This window comes from Zalophus californianus, chromosome 8, assembly GCF_009762305.2.
Source record: "Zalophus californianus isolate mZalCal1 chromosome 8, mZalCal1.pri.v2, whole genome shotgun sequence".
In the NCBI taxonomy this organism is placed as follows: Eukaryota; Metazoa; Chordata; class Mammalia; order Carnivora; family Otariidae; genus Zalophus; species Zalophus californianus.
The window spans coordinates 73,736,866-73,762,248 of record NC_045602.1 but is presented as its reverse complement, the minus strand read 5'-3'; the positions used below and the strand labels follow the sequence as shown (position 1 = coordinate 73,762,248).

The 25,383-nt window shown below is 47.4% G+C and overlaps 2 long non-coding RNA genes across 2 annotated transcripts; both read right to left on the bottom strand.

The window, feature by feature from the left end:
* Window positions 1–18,882: 18,882 nt before the first annotated feature.
* On the bottom strand, window positions 18,883–19,548 carry LOC113938562. Its single transcript, XR_003524897.1, has 3 exons — window positions 19,360–19,548; window positions 19,042–19,144; window positions 18,883–18,918 (listed from the first exon to the last, which is right to left on the bottom strand). It is a non-coding gene; the product is annotated as an uncharacterized LOC113938562 (long non-coding RNA).
* Window positions 19,549–20,950: 1,402 nt separating this feature from the next.
* LOC113938088 lies at window positions 20,951–21,862 on the bottom strand. Its single transcript, XR_003524819.2, has 3 exons — window positions 21,740–21,862; window positions 21,463–21,563; window positions 20,951–21,097 (listed from the first exon to the last, which is right to left on the bottom strand). It is a non-coding gene; the product is annotated as an uncharacterized LOC113938088 (long non-coding RNA).
* Between the last annotated feature and the right edge of the window lie 3,521 nt (window positions 21,863–25,383).

Sequence of the window (25,383 nt, the reverse complement as noted above, 5' to 3'; positions counted from 1 at the left end):
AGTGGGCCCAGACTTTCATTTCTGCCTCATCTCCATGATTTCCTGAGAAAGCTGAACCTTGTGGCCTCAGTGTACGGCAGGTGACAAGGGAGAGGAGAGAGGAGAGTCAGACGGACGCTGACCTCTGTTCTCCAAGGAAAGAGCTGCTTTTTGCTCTTGCCTCTGGAATTTCCCACATGCCACACTGACCTTCATCAAAGGACAGGAGTCTTTCATAGATGGAGACGTGCCCTGACCTGTTCATAGAGGTTCTTGTGCCAGTTACAGACCTCCATACAGCACAATTAGAGTTTTGTTTCAATGAGAAAATTGGCCTGAAGGAAAAATAAAGTAGGCAAAAGAGATAAAGCAACCTAGCAACACTAGGTAGAGAGAGGACCACAAATTTGACAGTATACACCCCAGGGCAAATACACAGAGGATAACATTAGTTGCAAGTTCCCTGGGTTTGGGGTTTGTTTTTTGTTTTTTTTTTAAGATTTTATTTACTTATTTGAGAGAGAGAGAGAGAGAGCATGAGTGGGAGGGGAGAGGGAGCAGCAGAGGGAGAGGGAGAAGCAGGCTCCCGCTGAGCAGGGAGCCTGTCATGGGGCTCAACCCCAGGACCCTGGGATCATGACCTGAACTGAAGGCAGATGCTTAACCGACTGAGCCACCCAGGGGCCCCTCAAGTTCCCCGGTTTCTGACAGAAAAGAGACAGGTGCCTAGGCGAAGCACAACTTATACTAGCACTGAAACCAGCGAGGATTTTTCTCCCTGCCCCAAGGGAGTTGGTTGGAATGAATTCCACCTTCAGTAAGGACCCCCAGTGAAAACAGCAGGGTTCAAGGGTCAGTACAGACAAATGGCACACACTTCAGTACAAAATAGTGGCACAGGTCAAAGGTCAACTTATCAAAATGAATTATTTGAAACACCAGGACAATACAGTCCAAGTCTGTAGCCACCTGAAGATAACCTTTGACCCAAAGATAATATTGAAGAATATAGAGAAACAAATGAATGGCTTATCCTTCAAGCAATCCTCCCTAAACATTGTTTCTGAAAAATGAGCTTCTGATAAGAATTGAGCTGCTGAAGTTATACCATCAGGCAAAAGCTTTATTTTTCCTATTAAAGGCTTTGGCCATCAGCCAAGTGGAGGGTGGAACCAATGTCCTCTTTTGCCAAGTTAAGGAGCCTAATCAGGATGGGAGCCAGCGTGAAAATCCACTGAACCTCCACCCAGAACAGGGCCAAGATGAGCAGCAAAGTTTCCCACAGGAATTAGTTCTGCATCTACTCCAACGTGGGGGCAAGGTCCCAAAAGCTGTATGTCACAGAGATCAGCTACTAGCATGTTAGCACAGGAAATGTTCTAAGCGGCTATTACCAATTGCCCATTAAGACCACAAAACATTTAAATAAAGTGCCCAGGTCACTTAGAATCTTAATACCAATTCATGGATTAAAAAGAAATACTGCAGAGTCTAACCAAAATGAACTATAAACAGTTATCTTTACAAGTCATTAAAAGAGAGAGAGAGAGAGAGAGAGAGCTAGCGTGAGAAAGAAGGGGGAAGAGTATACCAAGGCTAAGAAGAAAAAAAGGTTTGGACATCACTATGAATTATGGTCTATGAAAATAGATACTTGTCACCACAAAGTCTTCTGGTGACGTGAAAAGAAAGTTCTAAGGAATTCTCATTTGTCCCTCCCCCCTCCCTTGCCCAACTGTCCACAGCTCACTCAACTCACCAAAACACCCTGAGGGTCTGTTTCACTTTTTCCTTCCCGCACAAGCATCACACCACAGTCTGGCCTTTCTAAACCGCCACTGGCAATTTCAACTAACCTGATCACATACCAGTTAATTCTAGGAGGCTAGTCCTGCTGCCAAGAAACTATGGCATTGTCCCCATCAGAAGTCACAACCCTCATCTACCAAGATGGCCTTGTCCCACAGGCAAGTGAAGCAATTAAGGTCCTCCTGTTTACTCATCTGAAGTAAAACGAATTTGAGACAAATTTTAATTCAAATTAGCCTTAAGTGGGGAAGATTGTTTGTTTGATTCCCCATGACACCTTGTATTGTGTACACTGTAGAAGTAGAATTGGTGGATACTTTATTCCAGGTGCTGTGCTTGGAGCTTTACATAATTTCACACAGACATTTTGTCATTCATTCTAACAACATACTATCCCCATTTTAAAGACGGGGAAACAGAGGCTCTGGCAAATCCACCGACTCATCCAAGACAATACAGCTAATAAGCAGCAAAGTGGACTTGGATCCCAAGACTACCCAACACTAAAGCTTAAACTCTTTGCACTCCCCTGAGCCGTCTTCCTAAAAACACTTCGTGAAAGCTACAAACTCCTCCAGTGACTGTTGAGCCAATGACAGAAATCAGAGGCAGGCAAAACTTGGCTCAACACCATGTAAACTTTCTAACAGTTACAAAGTCCAGCGAGAGAACTGACCATAAGGTAGTGAATGCTTCATCAGTCATTCAGAAATGACTTTTCTGAGTTAATACGGACAGGGATTACTACTTCGCTTGAAATGCTGACCTAGATGATCTCAATATCAGAAATCAAAAAAACAAACACTGGAAGTCAGATTCTGAGAAATGAAGCCACAATGGAGTCCCACGATCCTTTCCCAAGCACCTTAGGTAGGAGACACTGTTTTTCAGGAGGTACAGAGATGAAAAGACACAATTCCCGATGTAATTTGGGCAGGACATTGAAGAAAAATAGGAATCCAGAAAATGGGAGTGGAAAAGAGTTGAATGTTATGCCTGGTCCCAAATGCAGGGAACGGGATATTCAACACAGGATCGTAAGAAAGCATAGAAAATGTTTACAGAAATAGAGGGTATATCACAGAAAGTAGTGGGAGAAAAGCACAGACAGATAATACGAGGCCAGATTATAGAGGGCTTTGAAGGAGTAAGGATTCTGGATTTTAACTGATTGAACCTGAGAGCCCTTGAGGCTTTTGAACAAGGGAGTGATTTATTCATGGCTGGGGCTTAAGTAGATCAAGCTGAATACTCAATAAAACATTAACAAAGATAATTCAAAAACGTATAACAAGAATTATACACCATGATGCAGCAGAATTTATCCCAGGTATGCAAGGCTGGTTCAACATTCAAAAATCAGTGTAACTCACAGTCACCAGGCTAAAGAAGAAAAGTCATATAATCATATTAATTGATTCAGAAAAGGCATTTAACAGAATTCAACCCGTTTGTGGTTAAAAAAAAACAAAAAAACAAAAAAACCTCAGCAAACTAGGAATAGAGGGGAACTTCATCAGCTTGATACAGAACATCTACAAAAAACCTACAGCTAACATCCCGTTTAGTGGCGAGAAATGGGCTACTTTCCCCCTAAGTTCGGGAACAAGGCAGAGATGTCCATGCTCATCATTCCTATTCACAATCACACTGGAAGTCCTAGCTAGTGCAGTAAGACAAGAAAAGGAAATAAAAAAATATACAGATTGGGGGAAAAAAGAAACAATCCTCATTCACAGTTAGCAAGACTGCCTATATAAACAGATCAGTCTGGCACCTGGTATAGGAAGGGCTCTTACTAATTTGATAACATAATTTTTAATTAAGAAGATGGAACTCAGTTCTCAAGTTCATGCTAAAGACCAACCAGAGCCCATTTTAGCAGTCGGTTAAGCATCCCACTCAGGTCATGATCTCAGGGTAGTGAGATTGAGCCCAGCATCAGGCTCCCTGTGGAGTCTGCTTGAGATTCTTTCCCCTCCCTCTCCCTCTGCTCCTCCCCTCTCTTGCACTCTGTCTCTAAAATAAATAATATTACAAAGCTGTGATCACCAAAACAGCACGGTACTGGCACAAAAACAGACACATCGATCAACGGAACAGAACAGAGAGCCCAGATATGGAGCCTCAACTCTATGGCCAACTAATCTCTGACAAAGCAGGAAAAAACATCCAATGGAAAAAAGACCGTCTCTTCAATAAATGGTGCTGGGAAAAATTGGACAGCCACCTGCAGAAGAATGAAACTCGACCATTCTCTAACACCATACACAAAGATAAACTCAAAATGGATGAAAGACCCCAATGTGAGACAGGAATCCATCAAAATCCTAGAATAGAACACAGGCAGTAACCTCTTCAACATCGGCCACAGCAACTTCTTTCAAGACACATCTCCAAAGGCTAGTGAAACAAAAGGAAAAATGAACTTTGGGGACTTCATCAAGATAAAAAGCTTCTGCACAGCAAAGGAAACAGTAAACAAAACAAAGAGGCAACCCACAGAAGGGGAGAAGATATTTGCAAATAACACTACAGATAAAGGGCTGGTATCCAAGATCTATAAAGAACTGCTCAAATTCAACACCCAAAAAACAAATAACCAAGTGAAAAAAACGGGCAGAAGACCTGGACAGACACTTCTCCAAAGAAGACATAGGAATGGCTAACAGACACATGAAAATATGTTCAACATCACTAGCCATCAGGGAAATTCAAATCAAAACCACACTGAGATACCACCTTACGCGAGTTGGAATAGCAAAAATTAACAAGGCAGGAAACAACAAATGTTGGAGAGGTTGTGGAGAAAGGGGAACCCTCTTACCCTGTTGGTGGGAATGCAAGTTGGTACAGCCACTTTGGAAAACAGTATGGAGGTTCCTCAAAAAGTTAAAAATAGAGCTACCCTATGACCCAGCAATTGCACTCCTGGGTATTTACCCCAAAGATACAGATGTGGTGAAAAGAAGGGCCACATGCACCCCAACGTTCCTAGCGGCAATGTCCGCAATAGCCAAACTGTGGAAGGAGCCGAGATGCCCTTCAACAGACGAATGGATAAAGAAGATGGGGTCCATATATACAATGGAATATCACTCAGCCATCAGAAAGGATGAATACCCAACTTTTACATCAACATGGATGGGACTGGAGGGGATGATGCTAAGTGAAATAAGTCAAGCAGAGAAAGTCAATGATCATATGGTTTCACTTATTTGTGGAACATAAGGAACAGCATGGAGGACATTAGGAGAAGGAAGGGGAAAAATGAAGGGGTTGGAAATCGGAGGGGGAGACGAACCATGAGAGACTATGGACTCCAGGGAAACAAACTGAGGGTTTCAGAGGGCAGGGGGTGTTGGGCGATGGGTTGGTCCAGTGATGGGTATCAAAGAGGGCATGTACTGCAATGAGCACTGGGTGTTTATGCAAACAATGAATCATGGAACACTACATCAAAAATTAATAAAGTACTGTATGGTGACTAACATAATAAAAATTAACTAATTAAAAATAAATCTTAAAAAAAGAACAAAACCAACCAACAGGCAAACAAAACCAAACTCCCAATTTAACTTGAACTGAGTTGATACGGATGCTAACACACTTAACTGAAAAGAGGGATTTCACTAGATCTCAGATATCAAGTCATCTGTTCTGTTTAGGCTGACTCAAATGCCCTCTTCTCCTCTACCCCAGAAATCGACTTCAGTTTTGGAGGGTGGGACATAATATGATAGCTGTGTACTAACAAGTTGCTTTAAAATGGCCATGTAATATATTTCATCTTCTGCTAGCCTTAGCCCAAGCAATTAGGATAACACCAGAAACAAAAATGGCCACAACACAATCCAACATTTCCATATTTCTGTGATGGTTTCCAAATGAATATGTCCTTCTCTAACTATCAAACTGGAGTAGAAAAACATCAGAGCAATTCAATCGGTGGGAATATAGTTGAGTACTGACAATGTGCAAGCACTGACAGAAAAAAAAGGAAGTTTAAGACAAGTAGAGTGTGAATGAATTTCTTTTACTATATTCACGCAAGGGAATATTATAAAGCAGTGAAAACAAGCAAGCCGCAACTATACATGACCATGGAAAAATATTCCTGATGTGATGCTGAGCAAGACTAAAAAGAATACATATAGTTTAATTTCATTTAAATAAAGCTCAGAAACAAGGAGACTAATTTTTTGTCTAGGCTCATATACACAAAAAGTCAGGCTAATGATCGTCTGTAGGGGAACGGGAGGGGATTAGATTAGAAAAGGACACACAGAGGTGTCTAGGATGTTGGCCATTTCATTATATTGAGATTCACACTGCAACAATTAAACTGTATAAAGATGAATTTTATGCACTTCTTTCAGTGTATATTTCACAATAAAAGTGTCTAAAACGTATTCTTTAAAAAGACAAACATAGTGTGGTTAATTAAATAGAAAAGTAGATTTCAGCCGGACAAAGCTGAGTTTTGAGTCCTGCACCATTACTTCTAGCCATGCGACAAGCAAGTTTCTCCATCTCTCTGAGCCCTCAGTAGTCTCACTTTTGCAATGAGAATCATAGTAATATCTACCTAGTATCTGGCAATGAAATGTGAAGATACACATGAACTTGATTGGCTGTCAATGGCTAAACAAATGTCTGGTTTGTTTATCCAGTTGGTAAGACCAAGCCTACCCATGAGAGCATTAAGTGACCAAAGCAGATGAGGGTATAGGCAATGCCAAGGGCAGAGGAAGTGTCCTGAGGGCTGGAGTGGACAACAGAGGGATCCCAAAGGGCATGGGATTCCAGGTGAATCTTAAAGGATTTGCTTGAAATAATTACCGGATGAGTAAATGAATGAAAAGCATGGAGAAACAAAAGAACAAATTGGAAGGTGCAAGTAGGCAGCGATAGACCAGAGATTAACATTAAAGATGGCCCTGAACTCTGCAGAAATTTTGTTTAAACGAGTTTTCTCCCTGTGGGTGCCCATTTGAACATTCAGGCATTTTCTAGAGATGGGCATTTCTGTTTCTCCAGCCCTAGGGAAGCCATGAGTCTATGGAAACCACACTGTGGCTGGTTTGACCCCCTGGTACAATGCTATCTCTCTGACCTATCTGTGACCCGAATATTTGGGTGTATACATTTCCTGTAGCCCCAGTGGGACAAGACAGCTCTTGCACCTGCTGACATATTTAGACACATACATTATCTCAACGGCCACTGTTCTCTCTTGATAACCACCACGTCACCTAGATTGCTAAAGTCAGCTTCCTCCACAAACCACAGTGCAAAAGATTCTCATGGGAAAAAAAAAAAGGTGCCAAGGCATCTTCTGACTTTGGTGCTTGTTTTTTCAAAATGAAGTTTTCAGATAAGAATACTGGTCAGAGGGACAAAGAGGTTTTAGGGCTGGGGGACTGTCCACAAAGATAGAGTGGGAAAGCAGGTAGAGGAGAGACTTAGAGGCAGCAGAAATTGATGGAAAGTGTCCTAGAGATCCAGGCTCTCTAGCTTGGCGCCTGTCATTAAATCTCTCTGTGACCTTGGACAGATCATTTAACCTCTCTGGCATCAGTTTTGTTATATGGACATCAGGAGTTGGTGGATGCAACCTCTTAAGAATCTTGCAGCTCTTACATTCTGGGACCACAAATCAAAGAGATCTAATTTCTGTTCTGGGAAGAAACAGATCAAGCCCGCTCTTCTTTTCTGATACACCTTTCTCCCCCTCATGACCCCTAGGTAACCCAGAGAAGTAACCGGACCCATCGTTAGAGAGCCAATGAATAACTAAATTTGGGTGGAATCTGCAGGTTTTTCCTTTTTACTACTTTCGGTGGCCCACAAAGAAGAAGAAAAAAAAAATCACTGCAGGATGGCTTCCTCTACCCAATGAGGCTTGAAGTGGGATTACTCAAGTCCAAATCCCAGAAACCCCATCTGGGTACCACAGCTTTGCTAGACATTGACAGGCTGGCCTTCGCCCAGAAGAGACAGGCCAGAATGGCAAGGGTCTGGGAACCTTGTCTGCTGAGGAGCAAGTAGGACTGAGGGTACTTAGACTGGACAGGAGCAGACTCCAGAGAAGCAGCATGACCGCCACAAGCAGCTGGAAGGTGGACAAAGAGGATAGGTATATCCTATAACTCTGATAGGAGCTGCTGCACAGGGTGGAACCAAAGGGCCACCAAAGGAAGCTCCAAGGAAGGCGAGAGATGCTTTCACCACAATTGCTCACCTGCAATTAGAGCATCCAAGACGATCTCATGGGGGTGGCGACCTCCCTGCCCCAGCAAATGTTCTAGCCCCAAAGGCTCCATGCCCATCTGTGAAGAGACCTCAGAGAGGGGCGCCTGGGTGGCTCCGTCGGTGAAGCGTCTGCCTTTGGCTCAGGTCATGAGTCCAGGGTCCGGGGGTCGAGTCCCGCATCGGGCTCCCTCCTCAGCAGAGAGCCTGTTTCTCCCTCTGCCTGCCACTCCCCTGCTTGTGCTCTCTCCAACAAATAAATAAAATCTTTAAAAAGAGAGAGAGAGAGAGACCTCAGAGAGCATACATTCAGCAGGGCAAGGGGCAGGTGTCCTTTCTAAGGCTGAGATCCTAGGATTCTACCAGAGGGGACTCTGAAGTTTAGCAACTTTCTGTTTTTTGGTTTGTTTTGTTTTTAAACGTGTCTGAATTCTTCCAAACAGAATTCTGTGCTATAGGTTTGTACTTACCACTTTTCCATCAATCTTTAAGGGGAGAGGGTTTTGGTTTAAAGTCCCCCTAACTTCCCTTTCCTTTCCCCAGTCAGAAGTCCCACCAATGTGATCAGGAATAAAACATTTTAGACGCAACAGGGATCGTTAGTTACAGGTTTCACAATGTCAATTATCCCTATGCAAAGTGAAAAATGTTGGAAGTTTGGATTTTTCAGATCAGACTGCTAGAGAGAGAGAGACCCACCCTTTCCCTGCAGTACAGAGATGAATAAAACCCAGTCCCTTTCACACAGCAGCTCAGTGCTCACACCGGGCAGGCGTCCTTAGCTTAGCTTTCCTTCCATAACCTGTCCCCTAATGTGCACCCAAGACACTCCTCTTCAAGAAATCATCACGAGTGTCGCCATGTCAAATTGAAAGAGAGACAACCGAGCTTTCCAACAAGAGACAATTTTGGTCAACTATGAACTGCCCATGCATGGCAATATTATGCAGCCCTGAGCAAGAATCATTGAAGAGCCACGAAGCTACACGTAAAGATACCACAGTGAGGTGGAAACACTATACACACTGTTGGCTCATAACCCTAACAAATATGTGCATGTGCACGCACAATGATACAAAAACTATTTAGGACAAATTGTTGAAATGATCTCGGCAGAGCCTCATATGAAGGGCAGATTCTCCGTTTACCCTCTCCCTTCATTGGCCTGTATTTTAAATTTTCATTAATATCTTGAAATTGTTTGCATGGCAAGTAATGACTTAATCATTTTCTCATTACTTTTTTTTAAAGATTTTATTTATTTGAGAGAGAGAGAGCACAAGCAGAGGGAGAAGCAGGGTCCCTGCTGAGCAAGGAGCCCAATGTTGGGGCTCAATCCCAGGACTCTGGGATCATGACCTGAGCCGAAGGCAGACACCCCACCGACCAAGCCACGCAGGTGCCCCTCTAGTACTACCTATTGAAAGCCAGTTTCCTTCCCTCAAGACACACTCATGTATTAACTGGGGCTGATCTCGTTAATCTGATTTTTACCTGAAGTTCCATAGCCTGCTCACTCTGAGGTGGACACGCAGGTGAGAAGCTTCATAAAACGGCAATAAGCCTCCAGCTTCATTTTCTTAGCCAGGAAAGGTTTGCGCACGGAATGGTCACAACCACCCTCTGAAATAGGGATCATTTTTGGTCCTGCTTTTAAGAGTAAGTTTCACAGCCAGAACACGGGAGAGCTGGGCCTCTCAATCCAGAGTCTCTGTCCTCCACCCTTAGGCCCTAGGCAGAGTGCTCCCTCTGTGTTCTGTTCGCCTTGGTTTCCAAAGAGTATTCCAGCCAGCTGGGAAGCGGCTGCCCCCACTGATGTGACGGGTACCAAGGGAAGCAGCTGGGACTGGGTCAAGGGAGTTGAAGAGAAGAGGACAGACATTAAAGTTGGCAGAGGACAAACTGGAAAGTCACCTTTGGACAGGCTGGGAGAGGAGGGCGACGCTAGGTCTCCATGAGGACTTGGGCAGGGGTGCTGGGGGAGGACAGCAGGGGACAGAGTGGAGAAGGGCAAGGTGGAGGAGGAGGGAAGGACAGACTCTGAAGTACGTGTGGAGAGCTTGTCCCTAAACCCCTGGACACGTGGGTCAGAGGGGTAAAGCGAAGATGGGGTGAGAAAATTGGGAAGGCAGAACATTTGGGGGGGCACTCATAGTGATATGTAAAGAATATTGTTAACCCAGTTCAACTCCTAAGTAGTTTGTGGCTAAATCTAGCTTTTGTTTTATGAATTTTTACAGATCTAAATCTCTAAGGGCTAAGGTAGAACCAACGTGACAACTCACCCTGCCTTTCACAACCACCGCAAAAGGGGAAACTACATAGCCAACTGTATCAAAACACAAAACAGCAAGTCCTCCTTATCCAGGGCAACAAAACAGAGCATTCCCAAACCAGCTAGGGCCAATGCCTGAGCCATGTGCACGAGAATAGCAGAGTGTTCAAGACGGTACCTGCCTTCAGGGGCTACCAACATCCCTCCGTCCCTGGCATCAAATACCTGCCATGGACCCGCGGGCTAAATGGGTCAGTCCACCGTGCCCTAATGAGTCCTGAAGTATCTTTCACAATTTAGGATCTGGTCTTGCCTTGAAGTCGCCAGGTTCTAGAAACTCTGTTAGGTCTTCTTTTATTCACTTGGATCATCAAAGGGCTAGGATACATAATCATTTTTCCATTGTTTGAGCAGAACCCATTATCGCTGCTGAGAAGTGATAATTGAGTTTACCAAACGTAATTACCTCTACTCAACCGACCTCCTCTTCAGGGCGCCCTTCTCAATCAGGAAGAACTAACACCACCTTGCACAAAGGACTCTTGCATATTTGAATGGCTTCCCAGGAGTCTTTGAGTGGCATGTAATTACACTTAATTTAATTTTCTTGTCATTAGTCCCAGAGGCTTTGATCCAAGGTCTGCATTATTCTGATATAAGGAAAATAAAGCTCCACCTCAAATTAAATATTTGCCTTTGTATACAGTTTGCTGTTCATTGTACAGCCCCTCTTCTGCTCGAGTCTCTGGTTTCCAGCAGCCACTTCTCAATTTGGCTTCCTTTCCACTTCCTTGTGTTTCCCAGTAGGTGTCAGGTCACCAGGAGCCTGAGCACATTCAGGTTTCAGGGACGCCTCCAGACCCTAAGGTCCCAGGAGGTGACACACATGGGAACTGACTATTTCTGGTATTTTCCAGGTGAGGCCAGAGCCATCCTCAGACCTTAAATTTGGGGGGTGGGGTATTCTCATTGAAACCACAAATTGGGGGGCACATGGGTGGCTCCATCGGTTGAGCATCCAATTCTTGGTTTTGGCTCAGGTCACGATCTCAGGGTGCTGAGATCAAGCCCCATGTTGAGGCCGGCGTGGGGCTCCTTGCTCAGCAGAGAGTGTGCTTGATATTCTTTCCCTCTGCCTCTCCTCCCGCCCCCATTGCTCCACTTACGCTCACTCTCTCTCAAATAAACAAAGCTTCTTTTTAAAAAAAATAATCAAATAAATAAATAAATCTTAAAGAAGGAAAAAGAAAACACAAAGTGGTGGAGAAAAAACACAGCGGTCACCCATTTGTTCCAGGTAATGTACCCAGCACAAGTCCCCATCTGGCCAACTCTCCATTTTAAAAACCAACATTTATTAAGTACCTTCAATGTGAGAGTACCTTATACCTGTTCCCAAGGACCTAACAATATTGTGAAACAAAGGTACTCAGAGAGGTAATAGCAGGAGGCTACATGAAACATAGCCTAGCACAGAAGTGCAAAAAATGGGCAGAGGAACTTCAAAAAGAGGAACAAACTTACCCGGTCATTCCTCTTCAGCTTTTGGGCAGCCCCCCCCCACCCCCACCCCCGCTCCTTGGTACTAAGCCAAGCATTGCACTGACCCCCAACTCTCCATTATCATGATTCTTTAGGGACCACCTGAACTCTCCCCAACTTAGATGCAGAAGTTTATCATCCAGACCACTGATTTCCTTTTCACTCCAATTCCCAGCATCATCTCAGGAGAATTTTGAATCTGCGTGAATGATATTTAACACCCCCGTCTCCAGGTCCTTAACCTTCTCAGCCCCATTGACCTTCACCTCCCATCTCTGGTGGGCTGCCCATCCCCCTGGAGGATCCACCTTTCTAGATTACAACCACTGAGAACCACTTCGTCTTTGAAGTCCCTAACCTCAGGGCTCCACTCCCAGGTCACAATCTGATTCCTCTAGCTCTCACTCAGGTCCTCCTACCACACCTACTCTCTGACCTCACCTTGACCTCTGAGCTCCTGACTCTACCTGGTTCTCCGTATCTATGAGCATCTCCTGACTTCATTTCCACCCCCATCTAGCCAAGACCCTACAGGGTTTCACTTCAACAGTTCTCTTTGACAGCCACCTCCGCTCCATCATCTGCTTGTCTTTTTAGCGCTTGTACTCCATAAAATCCTAAGCCAAGATTATCCACCTTCTATACCTGGGTCCCTATACCTGGGACCGATGGAGAAAATCGCACCACAAGGAAGAACGGTGCCCCACCAATTTACAGCATGAGCTATACCCTCATCACGCTCAGCAATCCTTCCACAACTTCTCCCATTACCCTCAGGGTCTTTTCCCGACTTTCATGTTTTTCCCCAAGTTCCCAGCTCAACTCTTGGTCGAGCCTTCTCTCTTCATTGATCCTAATTCTTCTTTTGCAGAAACATAAAGTCTCTCAACTTCCTGCCCCTCCGTTGACATTTCCTAGAAAGTGTCATCTGCTCCAATTACCCCACCTCAGAAGAAAAGGCATTCCGGATGTTCAGATGTATCTGTTCTCACTGACTTCTTTAAGGACTTGGTGCCATCAGGAACAATTTCTCTTCTAGAATTGTCAACCTCGGGGTTCTCACTGGATTCTTCACTTCTACAGACAAACTTATATGTCTTCTTTTCAAAGATTCTTCAACCCAACCCTCCCCTCACTTTCACATATGGTACCCTTCCCTCCCACAGCCGGGCTGCTAGGACATACGGTCTACATTCCAGTCTCAACTTTCTCACCTCCAATCCACTCCCCAACAGGGACACTCTGGCATTCCCCTCTCCCATATCACTGAGAATGCCCACTCAACATCGATATTTGGATGTCTAATGGACAGTGCCTACTCCACGTGCCCTAAACTAAACTTCCGATCTTTGAACCCAAACCTTCTTCACCCACAGTTCCCACCATCTCAGTTGAGGGAAACAGCATGAGCAACTGTGAAGAGGACAAGAAATTTGAAGTGGTCCTTTTCTTTGTCTCATACACCACAGCCCACTCCATCAGGAATTCTGTTGGTTCTACCTTCAAAACATATCCAGAATTTGAGCCTTCTGACCACTGCCAGTGCCACCTTCCTGACTCCAGATGCCATCATCTCTTGCCTGGATCACTGCAACAGGTCTCCCTGCTGCTCCCCTCCCCTCCCTACAGTCTATTATCAATGCAGTAGCCAAAATAAGCTTTTTTAAAGTGTAAGTTAGACCGTGTCATTCTTGGCTCAAAAGTCTCCAGTGTCTCCCCAAAGTCAAAGCCCTTCCCATGGCCTACCAAGCCCCTACCCTCCACCTTACCTCCTTGATGGGATCTCCCACTATTTTCCCCTCACTCGCTCCCCTCCAGCCACACTGGCTTCCTCGCTATTCCTGGAACATGCCAGGCACATCCTACCTTAAGGCCTTTTCACTGGCTATGCCTTTTATCTGAAATACTTTCGCCCCAGATAGTCACATGGTCAACTTCTCCCCACTCTCAAAGTCTTTGCTCCCATATAACCTTCTGTCATCCTTTTTTAAAATTGCAACCTCTGCCCAGCATTCCTGATTTGCCCCCTTATAATGTTCAACTTTTTCCCTTTATAGCACTTACCACCTTCCACCATGCTTTAAAAACACTTAGTTGCTATGTTCATTCTTTAATAGCTGTCTCCCCTCACTTGAATGAGATTATTCACTGATAGACCCCAAACTCTAAGAACAGTGCCTGCCATATAGTAAGCATTCAGTAAGTATCGGTTAAAAATGAACTGAATTATCAAGGTCACCAGTGAATTTCTGCCAAACCCAGAGAGAACTTTCCAGTCCTCACCTTTTTGGATCGCTCTTCAATTGTGACACCGTTGACCACTGCATCTTTCTTGAACCACTCTTTCAGTCTCTCTTCTTCATCTCTGGCCACTCATCCCTGCCTGCTTATGGGTTTCTTTTCCATTAAGGATCAGTGGTGCTCCCGGCTCTATCTTCAATCCTCCCTCCTCCCTAGGCCTCTTATTCTCCTTAAACAAGGTCATCCACTCAAGGTTTTGACCACCACCTTAACATTGACTGACTCATCTAAAATTTGTACCTTCGGACAGACCTCTCGCCCCCAAGTTTCAGACCTAGGCAACTAGCTGGTTACCAGATAATCTCAAATTTGGTATGTCCAAATCTGCTCCTCTTCGAGAGTCCCCTCTCTCCGTGAGCATTGTCTGCCCACGCCAGAAGCTGGGAGGAACCCATGTCACGCTGTCCCTCTCTCGTACCCCACATCAGATCACTCACCAGTCCCCTTGTTTCCACCCCCACTGGTCTCACCCCTCCAGCCCATCCTCCATGTTGTGCCAGCATGGTCACTCAGTGAGGTGCTTCCCCTGCTTCTCAGCCATCTACAGGGTAAATTGAAACTCTTTCCAGGCAGACATGCCAAGCTGTTCATACAGGCCCTCCACCCCTGCCTTATCTCCCGCCCCTCCCATCTTCTACTCTGTCCGTCCTGAACTCACATTCACAGACTCCCCTGAATGTGTCCCCCCAGCCTTTGCACATGCTCTTCCCTCTGCTGGTAAGGTCCTGCCCCTACCTGTCTTTAGACATCTCATTCTTCAGAGTTCACTCAGGCACCATGTCCTCCTCCAGCCTCATCCGATTGCCCCCAAGCAACCCGAAGCATTCCACCCATCTTTGAACCACATTCTGTCCGTGCCATGGCAATTACCTTGTGGTTTTGTAATTCTAACAACATTCCCTACTGACCTCCCACAGTGGTTGTGATAACAGGGGAAAGTCTTGATAAGCTGCGAAACCTCAAACAGATACTAGTCACAAAAGGAGACAGGAGCCCCACAGGGAGGGAGGCAAGGATACGATTACAATACGGTGAGATTACTACTATCACGGAGCTACAGATGTGGAAACTGAGGCTCAGAGACCCTTCAAGCCTCACCGGGGAGCAAGAAGCATGATGACTGATCCCAGCATACCCTGGTGACTGAGGAGTTTCCCTCAGAGGTCAAAAATAGGAAACAGAAACCACTCTTGCTCATTTGTCACACAAAAGCAGTGTAACATAAGGAATTTGTGCTTACGGAACAGATGGTGCAAGGAGCAGGAGGAAAGTGCTCTAGCCTGGGCTGTCAGAAAGGACGAGCAGAATCCTGCCACACAACTTGCCTGCCAAGGGAGCTGCCACCTCTACCGTAATCACAATGACAGAGAATCAAAGCCCATCACACAGAATCGCTGAGATCAAAAACACACCACCAAATCTCCAATCCCTGGGTCCGGGAGACACCACCACCCACCAATGTGCCAAGACACGCGTGGAGCTCGTGGCTGGGCGTCAAATCACAGCTGCAGAAATATCCACACCCCCAAACTGCACTGGTTGCCAGCCTCCATTCCACCTCCAGACATTTCATGAGTCCATCTAACGACAGAAACCACCTTAAATCCGGAACCCTAGGAGCAGGGGAATCCGGGAAATGCCATTTTTAGCTTTCCAGCCTCTCAGGTACAGGAAGGCACATGGAAGGAGTCCGAAATGGATGCCAAGTGGCAACCCACCACACAGCACAGAGAGGGAAATGCATGAAATGATACACATCTTATTATGGCAAAGTTCCTCTCAGGGGAGACAGCGTGATTGTTTGCTTGTTGGTTGTTTGTTCTAGAACAAAGAACTAAAGGACATTTTAGTTCCTGGGGAAAAGATAAAGCTTTTCCTATTACGAACTGCTGAAAGACCTTTCTCACGTGGAGGCATTCCTTAGCGGATGTTGTGTGATGTTAAGGGCTGTGTGCTCAATGGAAGCTTGAGAGTTAGATACAGGGGAGTGTTCACGGCTGGCTCTTAAAGTGGCTTTGGCTAAAATGCAAAGGCAGAACATGGACATGGATTAGGACCTCACTTGTCCCTGTATCTGTCATTAGACTGTCCAGCCCCTAGGTCAGCCTGTGGGTTTGCAGAGGAGCCTGGGGACTCGAAGCCCCTTCTACCAGAACAGTCAGTTTTTATCTTAAGTCCACATAAAATTCCCTTAGGAAAAAAGGGGCATTTAATTGTTTTAAATGTTTGAAGATGAGTCTTTGACCATCTCCCGTAAAAATTATTTCTTACGACCAGCTTGTGGGAGGAGACAAACAGTGGGCAATGTGAGGCTCGATACCGGCTCACAAGACCAGAGTTCTGTGCCGCCGACCAAGGCTGATTCAAAAGCTTTTGAGAGGCCGGAGATGGCCAATGTTGATGTGGTCTTTCCAGATAGCGAAGTCTGTGCGTTTTTCTCCAGCATCACCCCCAGAGCCCAGGTCCAGGCTGGGACTGAGACACAAAATAAGTGACGAAAATGTCAGGGTATGAAAGGGGCTTGGAGATCCTCCAGCCCAGTACCGTCACTTGACAGATGAGAAGACTTGAGGTCTGGAGGGAGGGAGCCGCAGCGCTGGGCCCTCCCTCCCCCACCAGACTCCTCCTTGTGGGCGTTCACACCTCGCCCCTCTGGCCACTACTACATTTCATCAATGTCCTGCCTGCATCTGTGACTCTCTTACAATCGAAATGGATACCTCACAATGCTAGCAGTGTTCTCCTGCAGGGTGCTGAGCACTAGAGATTAGGGATTCCAAGAAAACTGCTGCAAATAAATGTCTCCATCCATCATCTGAGCAGCTGTTGAAAGGGCCTAAACTGCAGAAACAAAATGCCCTCCCTGCTGCCTTTTGTTTTTTCCCCACAAAATGATCTACCACCCTTGTTGTCTCTCTCCTCCTTCTTTGGCAGAACTCCTGGCCTCTACTTCCCATAGAGGCCTGGCCAAATGTGGCTAGACTTTCTACCAACCCAGCAACAACAGCTGAGGCTTGGCTCAGCCCAGCCCTTGCCAGGGATCTTTCCACCTAGGCCAAGGTCAGATCTCAGCAGAAAGCCAGGCCAGTCAGCCCAGTTTCTCAAGCTGGTAGCTGGAGGCCGAGTCCCGACGCAGGGTCAGGGTGGAGAGCACATTCTGGAAGGACAAGGAGCCCAGAGTGGTGGAGAGAGCTTGTTGGAGGAGACCCGTCAATCGGGAGCTTCGGCTCTCCTTCTCACCAGTTACTGCTTACATTTGGCCAAACGAACCCAGTCACCTCAGGTGGAAGACCTTAAAGCTAACTTTCTCCCCACACCAGGCTTTCCTCCAGGGCCTTGGCAGTTTCTGCCACGGTACCACTATCCTCTTGTCTCAGGCCTCAACTCAGCCAAGTCCTATTGATCTTCATGCATAATGGCTTTTCTAGTGGTCCCTTGGGCACCATCTTGCCCTCACACGCCCTCCTCTCTGTCCCAGAACTTACAACAGTCTCCTAAACGGCGACCCTTGGTCTCTCCAACCCTCCCTCGTACACGAATGGCCACATCAATCTTCCTCCCATGACTTTGCATGTGATCCTTGCTCATAAACTTGCAACATTCCCCAAAGTAACGAGCCGGGACTTCAAGGCCTTCCATAATTAGATCTCATACCACGTTTCCAGACTTGCCTCCCTGTTACAGGCATACTCTCCTGAGCGTACACACACACATTTTTGATGAAGCCAGAATGATGTACTCACTGTTCCCAGGAAATGTTCCATGGGTCCTGCCACTGTGCTATTGTCCTCACCATTTCCCCACCTGGCACACCTTCCCCCATCATGTGCATGCACCTAAATCCCTCTCATCCTTCTGACGCTCTCTCCTTCTACCTTGGTCCTCCTTCCAGGCCCATAGAGAGCCCTGTCCTTCCTGAATGCACACCCCATTCGTCATAAGCACCATCTCTACATAGGTGGCATGACATGTGTTGTCATGCCCATTTTGCAAAGCGGAAGCTGTGCCTCAGGAGGTAAAAGATCTGTCCCCTCGAGTCCGCATAGCAATGGGTCCTTTCAGCACAACTAGTCCTGGTCTCCAGCCCAGCCCTCCCCGGCTACCCCAGGGTGCTGAGAGGAGGAGAAAGAGGTGGGAGGAGGGGGGAGGGCACTCACGCTCCAAAGACCCTGAGGAGAAGTCCACAGTGAATAACAGTGAATAACGGTTGGCTCCCCAGTAGGCCAGAAAAAATAGGGCACGCTCACTCAGCTCGAGGGGGGCCTCCCGCCCAGCGCCCTCCGCGTGAGCAGCCACACCTAGGCCGGAGGAGTGGGCGGCTCCGTGTAAACAGCGCAGTGCCCTGTGGTAGAAACACGAGGGGGCAGTGTTTCTGGGTCCCCGGGAGGCAGCCCCCACTCAGGCAACCGCCATCTTTGCGGATTTCTGCGTGATCACGTTGACTTGGGGGAGTTGCGCACCGTTTGTCAGACGGTGTAGGGAAACAGTAGCCAGGCCTACGAAACAGGGCTCCTTTGTCCACAGCTGACACCCTGGCCCAGAGCCCAGCTCGGCTTCGGGGGAGGATTTAGGTCAGAAGGAAAATGGGGGTGGGGGTGACTGCAGCCTTAAAATCTGTTTTAGCACAAGATTAGGGAGCGGTTTCCCTCTTCCCACGGTCACACCCTGGTCCCCTGGAGCAGGGAGCAGGGGAGGCCTGGCCTTACCTTCGTACTCAATGACTGACTCTGAGGAGAAAATATCTGTAGGCCTGATTAGCCCTGAAAAAAGTAAATAAATAAAAAAAAAGCTGTTTGACAAATAGCCATCGTGCAAGTCCCCAGGCCATTTTGTGAGGCTGTCCCCTCTCTCCCGTCAGCTCAAGTCAGAAAGTCATTACTTACCTCTTTCGAGTGTGCAGACCCCTGCAGAGATGGGACCGGAGAAAAGCTTGCAGTCAACCAGACAGGTGGCCATAGGGCTGGGAAGGATTTCCAAAGAAATGAGCTTCACGAGGCAAAAAAAAAAAGTTGTCCTGTGTCATTTAGAGTTTGAGGACCGTGTCTGCTTTATATTAAGTTCATTTTCCACGGTGTTCGAGAAACTCTACTCAAACAGGGTTTATGAGGAGCAGCCCCCTCATATTTTCCTGCTGTCATATTTTCCCTTGAAAGACATTTTCCTAAAAGCTCCTTTTCTCAGGGATCAGCCAGAGAACCCACCTCGAAAGCCAGGTCTTATCATCCACGCGCATTTATAGGGTCGGCAAATAGGTTTCAGGTTCCTGCATCTTTTACAAAAAGGGGTCAACTACGCGGGCCTGGCCCTGAGGGCTGCAAGGCTTTTCTGCTGGCCTCGCCCGCCATCTCCTGGACAAAAGCGGAACTGCCTCCACGGAGAGGCCTCTTCTTTGGGCAGAGGCTTCTGAACACAATGAAAATCAACCAGGGGAGGGCCGTGAAAAAAATCACTTTTAACTGCAGAGAAAGCAGAAATCGATTTCACGTGCTACAGCTAAGCTGCATTGAACGACATACTTCGTTGTTGCGTTTTAACCATCTCCAATGTGTCTTGCCTTCCTCATCACTCGATAAGCACGTGGTTGTGCACCTACTATGTGTCAGATGCCATGCTAGGTGCGGGGGGAGAGATGAGTCAGTCTTTGTCCTAAAAAAAAGAAAGAAAGAAAAGCCTAAAGTCTTTTTCTATGAACCTAAAATGTCTCAAAAAAATTAAATTAAAAAAAAAAAAGCCTGAGGTTAAGTCCAGAAACATGTGAGAGCCATTAGCCATTTCAAGGTGATTAGTGTCACGAGGGAGATGTACCACATCCCACAAGACCCCCAAAAGGAAAAATCTGCTTGGGGCAGAGAGGGGAAATGGTCCCACGGGAACAGAGAAGGTGAGATTTGGGGGGAAGCAACAAAAAGGAAGAGCCAAGAAGGCTCAGGTAAGTCTTGCCGAGTCCCACTACTGCCTTCGCTCCCCATCGTGGTCAGCAACACTTCACCGGAAACCTGGCGGGGCGTCTAGAGAAGGGGAGAGAAGCAGGGTCATGGGATCTGGTTGAAGACGTCTGGTGGGGACTGTCGGGCCCCTGGCCAGCCCGCAGGTGTGGGACAGTGAGTGCTGCGGCCAGGAGGGAGTAAAACACCAGATTGGGTTTGGATCTCAGTTTGCCCCTTCACAGCTGTGACATGGGCAAATCATGCAACCTCTGCGAGCCACCGTTTCTTCCCGCACACAGAGGGGTGACGGTAATCCCTCCAGAGGGAAGTTAAATGCAGCAGGGCATGAGGAGCCCCAGCGTGGGCCTGACACACCCAGGCCTTCATAAATGGCTGTGCTGGTGTCAGCACGTGGAGCCAAGGTCCTGGTGCGGTTCTGTACGGCTCTGTGCTCACCCCTTCCCAGAGGCACCCCCACACCCCCCAGGGTATTCGTTTATGATGTATTCCTCCCCACCTTAATCTCCTCCCTGGAACACAGACATCCACAGAGCCAGTGCTAAAGATCTGAGTTTCCACCAGGCATTCTGTGGATTTGGAACCCCTTCCAAGCGTCTTGTGGGTCCGCTTTTCTGGGTGGCCTTCTGATAATTCTGCAAAGGGTCAGGATTAGGAATCTGAAAAACTCCCGGGCTGAACTCCTCCCGGTGAGGACAAGCTGGGCCACAAGGGGGCAGTATTGGCCAACAGCTGCTTCACAGAGTTGGTTACCTTCTTACTGTTTGTGGGGGGAGGAGGAGGAGGCAGCAGCACAAAGGTGAGGAGAGAAAAGCTCTTTCCTGGAATTCGTTTATTTTATGGTAACTCCCATGGAATGAAAGAAGAGGGTGAGATGAAACATTCAAGGAGGCTTTTTTTGAGGGCAACATGTCAGGGGAGACCTTCCATTACCTCCTCCCGCACACTCCAAAAGGCCAGCTGGGGGCGGCTCTGATAGCAGGTGCACCTCCGCCTGTAGAAGGAAAACCACCATGGCAGGCCTGTAGGACGCAGGGCAGTCTTAATTGCCCCGGCTTTACACACAGAAGCTGCACCTTGGGAGGGTTTGGATGACTTGCCAAGGTTTGGGGTTTTAGCTAGTGGCAGAGCTTGGGCCACAACCCCGGGACCCTTATCACCAGTGCAGAACATTCTCTGCAGCACTCCCCTCGTCCCCTTCTCTGACCCCAAATGAATGAGTCAGAAGTGGTTACTGAGGGCCGCTGTGGCCCAGGCTGTAGCCTCCACAGCCCCCTCCAGCTGTGAGTGATGAAAATCCAGAATCTCAGCCTTAAGAAGGCTCTTCATTGGAATATTCCTCCCATCAAGAGCTCCAACCTGGCGAGAGCTTCAGGGCGCCTATATCCTGCCTTCTCCGAGGTCACCACAAGTGGGCTCTTCTTGAACAAGCCCAGGATATGAATGGCCATTGGATTTGCCTTCATGATAGATGGGAGGAAAGCAGCTTTGTGAAATTATGCACAAAATTCTTTTAAATAGCAAAGTTCCCCACACCCATCACCCTACTTCCCAAGCACTTAAAATAGAGTCACACATCTAAGAGTTTACTTTACACCCAGCTGTATGGAAATTCATAGGCTGCTAATTCACCCACATCAAAGTAGAGTGGTCAAACAAGGAAAGTAGGTAGGAAGTGAGGCCTCCGGTTCTGCTGGGTGTGTAAAGACAAAGAGGAGAAGGCATAGCTCTTCAGCCCTCTGGCCTGCCTGCCTGTGTGACACTAGCCAGAAGGGAGCTACAGCCTGTCCGGGGCCATTGGCTGAGCCAACCCCTTACTGGCACCCACTGTGAGCAAGGCAGTGTGCCCGGCCCCACCCAGCCTCTCATCTAGCGGGAGAGATGAGACAAGCACCAGATCATTTAACACCAGAGACACAAAGCCCACAGTTTCACAGGTGGCAGTCGCCGGGATGGACCCCAAAGGTTGGAGGGGACTTTCATAGTTGGAGATAAAGGAGAGAAGGTTTTGTGGGCTAAGGACACTGCCAACAAAAAGCCCGGAAGGCAGGCAGGCAGGCTAGGGTGTACTTAGGGAACATCCAGAAGCACTCCTTCTCTCTCCATCCTGATTATTAAAGAGAAGAGTTGCATCTGATGATCCGGGGTGTTCTCATCTGTACCTAACACAGGGTCAGGAACCGGGTGCGTTCTTCTTTCGGGTGAACTTCTCAAAAAACAGGACGTTCTCCCAGAGCACTGGGGCAGGTATGTTGAAAGGGAACGGAATCCCTGGTATACACACACTATGCCAGTTACCAATTCAATGCCTCCCGGCTGCAAATCTAGCCTTCATTGCCCCCGCCCGCGTGCTGAAGCCAGAGCCTAGAAACAGTCCTCCTGCCAGAGCGCGATGTTACCCTCTGTCGGTAGAGGGCGCCAGAGAGACATCACAGGAGGAAGGCGCGTCCTCCCCTGCTTACTCCCTGGACGCTGCAATGCTTGGCGGAGACATCCAGTGACACGAAGCTTCCGAGAGTCTCAGGGGCACCTTAGGGGCAGCTTCACGACAAGCTGATGTTCTCTCCAGTGACTTCCTGCTAAGTTCAACACCAAACCCCAGGCAGCTGCCTGGTGAGTTTTGTTGGCCCCTCATTGGGTAGTTTCCCCGCTGTCCAGCCTTGATGTGCTTGACCTTGGCTTTAGTAAACTTTTTTTTTTAAAGATTTTATTTATTTATTTGAGAGAGTGAGAGAGAGCACATGAGAGCGGGGAGGGTCAGAGGGAGAAGCAGACTCCCCGCCGAGCAGGGAGCCCGATGCAGGATTCGATCCCGGGACTCCAGGATCATGACCTGAGCCGAAGGCAGTCGCTTAACCGACTGAGCCACCCAGGCTCCCAGCTTTAGTAAACTTTTAAACTGTTCAGGGTCTCCAGGGAGACCTCTCCAGTGAGACCTGAACCTCAGCCTCAGAGGGGCATCTCTCCCCACTTTATTCCTTCCTGCATTTTTTGGAGTTCTCTTTACCCCTGAGTAGCCGTTCTCCGGTCACTAGTAATAGTTCTTTACCGGCTGCCCTCCCTGTTGGAACTACCATGTGGTTTCTGTCTCCTGATTAGGCCCTGGCTGATAAAATGCTCCTACACATGCCTTCACACACCTCCCCGCGTCCTCTTCGGAGGCGCCCTCCTCAAGCAGCTCCTCGCTCCCTCCTCGGGTGGATCCCCGCCCCCAGAACCCTCTGAGCATCTCGAGGTGCCTCCTCCTCTTGAATACCCGCTGTGGCAACCAGGGTTCAGTCAGGAAAACAGGAACCATTCCAAATATTTCCAGCAGGAAGGAATTTAATACAGGGACTTTGGTGTTTAACAGGCTCCCCCTGTTCCTAACTGTCACTGCGGGCAGGGGACTTGGCCTCTCTGCAACTCAGTTACCACTTCTAGAAAGATAGAGATTACAATGGCACCTAACTCATGTGGCACTTCTGAAAAATGACGTAAAATAGTCCAGGAAAAGTTCTCCGTGCCTGGTATGTGGTTAGTGCCCAAGAAATGTAAGCTCTTGCTGGTGTGATGATTATGACCCTCTAAATGCACCAGCACACCTAAGCTGAAGGGTCCCAAAGCCACAACACTGGATCTGAGGCAGCCAGGAAGGGAAGAAGACATTTCAGCGGGAAGCCTTCCATCCTGGACCGAAGTAAAGACTACTGCAGACTGGGGAGGGGGTCAGAGCAGGGGGGGATGAGGTGTGTAGGGTGGATATGACCCAGTGGCTCCAACATCCCTGCCTGTCCTCAATTAGACCAAGTTATGTACCCTAAACGTCCTTCACCTACACTGAGCAAAGCTCTCTCATCCAGATTCCTTTTAAAATTTTTAATTGACAAGGTAATATAGGCACACGATTTCTTTAAAACGTCAGAGTACAAAAATGCTATACAGTTCAGAATGTCTCCCTCTCACCCCAAACCCCCAACCCCTCAGCTCTCCCACCTCAGAGACAGCCACCATGAACCAATTTACTATGTATTTGTCCGGGCATATTTTAGGCATACCCAAGTATAACGTGTTTTCATCTTTTAATACATATGGGAGTCCTGTTTTTGCTTTTTCACTGAATAATATATCTTGGAGAGCATTCCATATTTGTGCTGATGCCTCTCCCTTATTCATTTTTTTCCTAAGTCTTATTCTTTTTTAAGTATGCGTAGTATTCTTTTTTTTTTTTAAGATTTTATTTATCTGAGAGAGAGCATGAGCGCAGGGAAGAGGCAGAGGGAGTGGGAGAGGGAGAAGCAGGCTCCCAAGGAGCAGGGAGCCCAATGCGGGGCTCGATCCCAGGACCCCGGGATCATGACCTGAGCCGATGGCAGACGCTTAACCGACTGAGCCACCCAGGCGCCCCTAAATGTGCATAGTATTCTTGTCATGAGTAGAGCACAGATTATTTAACCAGAGATCTTCTGGGGGAAATTTAACTTTTTCCGCAGTCTTTTCCTATCATAAACAATGATGTCATAAATATCTGTTGTACATACTGACTTCTTCATTTTCACGAGGTAAAAAAATCCTCTCACCTCTTAGAGTTGGAGCCCCAATGACTGTCCTTATGATCTAATATAAAAACACTGGGGAAGGAGATGGGAAACCTGCATTCCAGTCCTGTCTCCGCCAATGATGTCCTTTCCCCTCAGACACCAATCTCTTCACCTCCCTGTGTGACTCAGGTTCCTTGCTCGCCAGGCAATAACTGTACCTGCTTTAAAATTGCCTCGCCAGGGCATTCTGAGAATCAAATGAGACAATGTACATGAAAGCTTTTGAGCGCTGTGCTAATACCCAAGTCTCTCATCTGGTTATTGGCTAAACCTCGAATCGATTTGTTGCTCTATGAACGTGCCCATAAATAACATGGTGCCGGCCGCACCCAGTACCCCTTCTAAAGGAAACCTACCCACCCCCTCCACCCACGGCTCCTGCTTATGGACCACTGGAGGCTGCTTATACATCCCTGCCTTCCCTGACCTCTACTTCTCCACCTCCGCGCTGAACCTGGCTGAGCACGCTGGGAGCACCATAGGCTTCCCAGCGGCTTGAATGAGGAGCTCTGTCCAAATAGAGATAAACCAAGTCATTCTGACTCTTGCCTTTGGAAAAGTCTACTAGGAAGTCAAGAGTGACTAAGGTAGTTAGGAGAAGCATAAGACAGAAGATGCAGAGAGAGGCCACGCAGTCACGTCCCCGATGGGCCATTCGAAGCGGCAGTTACCAGTGAGCTGAAATTGAGAGGAAGCAGAT